The sequence below is a fragment of the Pundamilia nyererei genome, unplaced genomic scaffold (genome assembly GCF_000239375.1).
Source record: "Pundamilia nyererei isolate P.nyererei 1_Seehausen unplaced genomic scaffold, PunNye1.0 scaffold00072, whole genome shotgun sequence".
NCBI classification, from domain to species: domain Eukaryota; kingdom Metazoa; phylum Chordata; class Actinopteri; order Cichliformes; family Cichlidae; genus Pundamilia; species Pundamilia nyererei.
Window position 1 is genome coordinate 2,357,029 of NW_005187473.1, and position 7,551 is coordinate 2,364,579.

The following is a 7,551-nucleotide window of genomic DNA, read 5'->3' on the forward strand; positions in this document are numbered from 1 at the left end:
AGATAGATAGATAGATAGATAGATAGATAGATAGATAGATAGATAGATAGATAGATAGATAGATAGATAGATAGATAGATAGATAGATAGATAGATATTCAAAAATTCAAAATATAAGTAGATTTTTTTTCCATGCCATGTCTTAGTCTCAGCGTTTCAGATGGGAAAGGGCCAGTCATCTTTGGTCTTGATTCTAGATTTAGACAAAGCCAGATGTGCTCAGTCAGGAGATTGTAGTTGTGAGCTCATAAACGGCCAAAAGTTCAGATGGTAAAGCTACTGGTAAGAGCCACCTGAGCCCAACATAGGAAAATCAAATATTTAATAACAAAAATGTAGGACTGCAGCAGACATTGTGATGATCTAACATTTTGTCGTGTCAATAAGCAGCAATCTGGAGCTCAGCCACAGTGGACAAATGTGTTACAGTAAGTCATAAACATATTTTTCAGTCCATCAGCACCTTTTAAAAGACATGTTGTTCCCAAAATAGTGAAATATTTGACAATAATTGACATTTGACTATGCACAATAGATCAATAAGCAATAAATCACTTTACATTTATTAAAAAACAAAAATATAAGATGTACATAAGTCACAACTTTTACCATGACACTCAAAATTGAGCTCAGGTGCATCCTGTTTCCAACGATCACTTGACACATGTTTTTACAATTTGACTGAAATCCACCTGTGATAAAATCAGTGTATTGGAGATGGTTTGGAAAGCCACACAGCTGTCTATATAAGTACCATAGCTGACAGTGCATGTCAGAGCCCAAACCAAGCCATAAAATCCAAGGAATGGGCCGCAGATTTCCAAGCTAGCATTGTATCAAGGCACAGATCTGGGGAAAGGTGCAGAAAAATATATGCAGTATTGTAAAGTTCCCAACAAATACAGTGACTGACCTCCATCATCTGTAAAAATGTTAGGAATCATTTGGACTTTTCCCCAGAGATGGTCAACCGACCATACTGAACAAACATGATAGAAGGGTGACCGAGAACATGATGGTCACTCTGACAGCTCCAACATTGTCTGGTGGAGAGGAGAACCTTCCAGCAGGACAACTGTTTCTGCAGCACTCGGCCAATCAGGCCTGTATGGTAGAGTGGGCAGACGGAAGCCACTCCTCAGCAAAAAGCACACGACATCCCACCTGGAGTTTGCCAAAAGGCACCTGAAGGACTCTCAGACCATAAGAAACAAAATTCTCTGGTGTGATGAAACAAAAATTGAACTCTTTGGCTTGAATGCCAAATATCACATCTCGAGGAAACAAGGCACCACACATCACCTGGCCAATACCATCCCCTACAGTGAAGCATGGTGGTGGCAGCATCGTGCTGTGAGGATGTTTTTGGGAGCAGGAACTCAGAGACCAGTGAGGGCTGAGGGAAAGATGTATGTACAGAAACATCCTTGATGATAGCCTGCTCCAGAGCATTCTGGAACTTGGGCTCTGGTAAAGGGTCATCTTCCAACAGGACAACAGCCCTAAGCACACAGCCCAGATAACAAAGGAGTGACTTTAAGACCACTCTGTGAATGTTCTTGAGTGGACCAGCCAGATTTGAATCTAACTGAAGATCTTTGGAAATGTCTGTGCATTGATGCTCCCTATCCAACCTGATGTAGCTCGAGAGGTTCTGCGTAGGAGAAATTGGCCAAAAATAGACGTGCCAAGCTTGTAGGGTGTCTACAACTGAGCTCAGTTTATAAATACTTGTGTAAATGTTATATTTCAGTTTTTTATTTTTAATAAATTTGCGAGAATTTCAAGCAACTTTTTCACTTTGTCATTATGGGCTTTTGTGTGAAAAGGGTTGAGGTAAAAAATGAATTGAATTCATTTCAGAATAAGGCCGTAAAATGATGCACTGTGCATCAAGTGATTATACACATCTATGTGAGATAAAAAGCATCAGCCATGGTGACCCCATGTGTATCAAAGAAAGCTCACAAAGAACGAAAGGAAGGTCATATCAAAGAAAGCTGGTCCCTAGAGGCCGCAGCACTCGGGGGAACTGCTGGTGTCCAAGTGGCTTTCAAAAAACTGAAGTAGGTTTCTTCAAAAGGAAAATAAATGAAAACTGTGAAAACTGCATAAATGTTTCATGTGATGTGCCACTTAATTGATAAGTCTAAGAAAAAGATCAAGCAAATAAGATAAAATGTCAAAACAATACAGGGGAATACATTACAATAAGCCCTTTGGTTCTTCTGAATGTTGCACAAAATTCAGCAAGTATTCTTCTGATATATTCTTTTTTTTCCCTGACTTCACCATCATGTGAATACACATACTAGCTGCTACACCTTTGACAAGAATGACATATTTTACATATCTGAAAATGAAGGAATAACAAAAACAGCAGCAGTTATAGAACATCCCCCAAAAATGGGCAATTTTTTACATATTTGAAATGTTCGCTCTTACAGTGAGAGCAGCAGACCATATGAATCAGATGGACAACCATTTTTTTCAACTTAAGTCACTTTGCCAACCTACTTAAAAATAAATAAACAATGCTAGACTAATACACTCAGATAAATGTAGCTTCAGTGATTAAAGTACAAAACCATACTCTTAGACTGCAGAGGCAAAGCAAGAGAGACGTTTTCTCTAGGTACAGAAGTTAATCAGTGAACTGACAATGCATTTGAACAGCTACAATATGCTCAAAACTTTTCCATTTGTTTTGCAATTTTTGAGTAGCTGTCTAATGACCTCTTTTTAGTTTCAAAGATACACAAGGGGTACTTCCCAAAGTCTGACCTGCACAGGCCCAACCGCTCTGTGTCCTCCTCAGTCATGTTGGTTACTCTCATTGCTGCAGAAGCACTAAAATACTGTGAACCGAATGAACTGAGCTCATACTGCAATAACCTACTGGCGATATGGGTGCTTACATTTTTTATTATCAAACTGTGTAAATTAGTGTAACTTATGGTTAAAATGCATCACAATAAGCTGAGGAATCACAGTGACTTTATTGGTCAGGCCTGGACCACAGAGATCTGCCCATAAAGTTTAATATAACATTTCAGCACAGAGATTTCTTTGAATAGAAATCTCTAAAAGCACCAAATGATGCATATGAGCATGGATCAGACATAATATTTTAAATGTTTTGTGTTCAAAACAGGAAGAGACTGTCTTCATGTATTGAATGAAACCAAATCTTGAGAGCAGAAGAAGAAGAAGGACGCTGCAACAACTTCTTTGAAATCTTAGTACCATATATCGAACTCACAAAATGTTATACTGTAGCACAAACCTTCTAATTTTTTTCTTTTTTAAATTTTTTTCCATGGATAAAACACAACATTGCTACCTCTGCTACACAAAAGCTCTAAATTTTCTGGGAGATGAGAACAGACCAGAAATGGATAGATGGGTTAAAGGGCACAGTTGCTTGGTAGATAATTGGTGGGACATTCACGCTGTTGTACGGTATGTCCCTGGAAAACAGGTAAGTGCTCCCCTTATTAATACCATCAGCTCTGCTGCTGCCTGCAATGGAGTGCGCTTCACAAAGCCCCTTGACTTTCAGAAAAATTGACTGTCATCAGCTGTGACATGGTGCTCTGGCATTCCAGTCACACGCCCTCCTCCTCCTCCATGCACTCTCTAAAGTGTCCTGCGGTTGTACTGAGAGTTGTGCTCTTCTGGTTCCATTTTCATAGCAGCAATGGAGTTTGACAGACTCCTTGGCTCCCACCATTCGACCTGCCAGCCTGTCCTCTCCCTCTATGACTGACACCCTCAATCAGCTTGTAGAGGGAATTCAAACGAAACGCGAAAGACAGACGACCTGTAAGTCGCTTTCAAGGACGAGAGGGCGGCTCCGACTTTAAATAACGTGCTGAAGTTTAAAGAAGGAAAATTTTAAAAACAGAGGAGTTTGGGAGGGAATGTGCATGCTCAAACAAAATCCTGAGCTGAATGTCAATTCACTTCAAAGAACAAAATAAAAAAAGACACTGGGCTATGTTTCACGATGCCTTTACACAAAGGCTTTAGCTGTTTTATCCACCTGCTTCCAAAGAGCAGGAGACGCCTCAGCGGTTATCAGCAAAAGGCAGGGGCCATTAAGCCGACAGTTTTTTCAAGGGAGGTTTAACCTGCACCTCAGAGAGTATTTGAGTTTGTCAAGCCTGTTAAGATGAAACAAACACCTGCTTAAATAAAAGTACTTCGAACGTCACCTTATTAGACACAATGAGGTCATTTAGAGACTTTTTTTTAATATTCAGTCCACGATAACAGGAGCATTTATTAACAAGAACCAGAATGAGAAGTTTCCCATGACAGCGCTGTTTAAATCGCCTCCTTTAACCTGGCCCAAAGTGGTTTTTATTCAAGTCTTAAACTTTGGCAACAGATGAAAAGGATATAATCTATGCCTCGGGCTTTACTCTCTGCAAGAGCCGCCTGGCATGGCTGGCAAGACTGAGAAAGGATTAGATTTATTCCTTCCCTTCGAAAAGGTTGAACCGTGGTCAAGAAGCAGCATCACTCGGAAGCACAAACACCAAGATGAGTGATGGCTTGCCTTCATACTCACCTTCAGTCATATTATAGAACACTTCCAAAGGGTAGCATGGTGGTGTGGTGGTCAGCACTGTTGCCTCACAGCGAGAAGGTTGTGGGTTTGAATCCACCATCTGTGTGGAGTTTGCATGTTCTCTCCCCATTTGCGTGGGTTCTCTAGTGTCCTCCCCCAGTCCAAAGACATGCGGTTAGGTGAATTGGTGCTTATAAAAATGGCCCCCTACGTGTGAATGATTCCTGGTGACCTGTCCAGGGTGTACCTCATGACCCTGAATTGGATAAGAGAAAAAGAATCGAGGTATTGATGGACTTAAAAAGCTATTTGAGGACTGATGGGCCAGTCTATGATGTTATGTCCACCCTATTTCTCTTATCAATAGATTAGTCAGGGGTGGGTAACTCTAGGCCTCGTGTCCTGCAGGTTTTAGATGTGTCCTTGATCCAATACAACTGATTCAAATGGCTAAATGATCACCTCAACATATCCTGAAGCTCTCCAGAGGCCTGGTAATGAATATATGATTCAGGTGTGTTGACCCAGGGTGATCTAAAAACTGCAGGACACCAGCCCTTGAGGCCTGAAGTTGCCTGGAGCTTTAGGGGGTTTACAAAATGGAAACATCTGCAATTGTAAGTCATGATTATATCCAGGTGTCAAAAGGGCAAAAACATTGCAGCATCAGCACCAGTGACAGAACAGTGACAGTATCGGGCTTTACCTAAAGCACAGAGTGTACCTGACTTATATTTCTAGGGTATGCTGATATTTTTGCTCTGGTGTGGGCGAGAGAGATCTGAAGAGACACTGCGGATGGAGTCAGACAGTGGAACAGAAAATCTATCTGGGCCAGAAATATTCAGATGTTTTAATGGGGGCACAATCGAGGTTTCATATATTTCATGCATCTCTAAGTCAAGCCAGAGTGTGGTCACAGTTTACTGTTTAGCCCAGTCACACAAAGAAAATGAAGGAGAGAATGAAGAGGAAGACTTTCGGTTTAGGATGAGTCATGAATGTGGAAATAACAGAGCAGGGTTTTGGCTTCGCCCGTGCTTCCGTGGCTATAGCCGTGACCATGGCTGCGTTCGCCTCTCCATGATGTGATGCTTGATGACCTGAAGAAAATCCTCCAGGAGCCAGAAGTTGCCCCCTCATGGTCCATTTGAGCCGACACTATGTGCTGTTGGCTTCAACATCTCCATCTGCCCTTGAGTTTATCCTGCCCTTTATTCTATTCTTATTCCTCTTTTTTCCCCTCATTTTTTCTGTTTTTCCCCGTCACTTTCGATTCAAACTTTTCTTTCTGAAGCCTCCATATTGTATCTGTGAATACAATTACAGCAGCCCCGCTGTGTTTCAAAGAAAGTAGATGCTGGCAGACTATGAACAAAATGAAAGAAATGAAACAAACATGGAGTGTAATCTAAAAGTCGATATTTGCCCTCAGACAATTAGTTTTACAGCTTCACGTAAGCGCTAAATGTGTTTGCTTTTATTTGAAGAAGAACCATGAATTTGAAATTGATTAAATTGATTTACCATTTCATTTTATTCCCTGACTTTGTGTAGCAGAGATACGCTTCACCTTATGTCTTGGCAGCGCTGAAAAACTCTTCCTTCGCCAACAATGTCACAGTGCAAAGCTGCCATCGTATTTTAGGCACTCGGTGGATTGCAGTGGCGCAGGTGTTGGATACAGTGCTCAAACCGAAGGTAAAAATGACACTAATGCTATGTGACAAGTTTGTCATGATCTCGTGAACACAACTGAAGACCAATGATGCTATTAGAGTGACGCTCAAACAAAATGGCCCAGAGGATAATGGGGTTTTTTATGGAACTTCTACTGTCAACCCACCAACATTTCACTTTAAGCTCGAATAAGTGAGATGCTGACCAATACCACAGCTATTAGTTGTCTGACTGAAAACACGAGTCGTTCGTTAATGGTGCATTGTTTCAGAACAACTTGGGTCGAAGGTCTGTGTCAGTGATCTGAGACTATATGTTTTAGTGCCAACTTGTCAGTCAGTCTCCTTTTGGTGATGTATAAGAACAGACTGCCAGACAGAACAGGTAGATCCAATCAAGCAGTTGCCATCCACTGAGAAAAACTGGAAAAGGATTCCTTTTCAGGAAGAACTGAAAGGAAAGACTAGGTGGCAGAGTGTAGTTCAGAGCATTCAGCCAGTGCACCTAAAACAGCAATTTTATTTATTTCATTTCAGCTCCTACTGCACGCAGATACACACCTGCACACAGACAAACAGGAAAAACAAAGCAGGACTCTCGTCACAAGGGTAACCAGTCGCACCAGATGGCTGCCCTTCCAAAGACCCTGTTTCTTCCTGTTAAAAGGGAGGTTTTCCTTTCCGCTGTTGCCATGCGCTTGCTAATAGGGTTCATTTTCTTGCTGGGGTTTAAAACGCCTTAAGGCGACTGTTGTTGTGATTTGGTGCTATGTTAGTTTCTAGCTATCGAGATGCTCGAGCTGTAGAGCAGCTGAGATGACTTTCCTCACACAAATAAAGCAGACTGTGGATATTCAAGATCAAGGTGACCCAGTGTCATTGCACAAATTCAGAATCCTTGATCAGTGTGTGTTGTTTGCCAAATCTGGTTTCAGGCCAAGTCAATAGAAGACAGGTGACCCCTGACCTAGACAGCCTCTGTGTTACCTCTGTTCAATGAATTTAACCCCACTTCTCATCATGAACCTGAGGACTATATACGGAACATTTATAACTCTTTGAAATGCTTTCTATTCCTGCACTGACTATTGATTTTGTTGCTTTCATGATCAGGTTAATGAGATCTTTTAAATAATGCTGACACAGCCGAGCACCATGTTCACACGGCCCCCTTTTTTCAATACATTTTTCTTCCTCCCAGCATTTTCTCACCTGTCCTTTCACCCACATCATTTTCTCCTTATAGACAACATCTGAGCATCCATAGAGGAAGGTTGACGAAGAGCACTGTCGCCA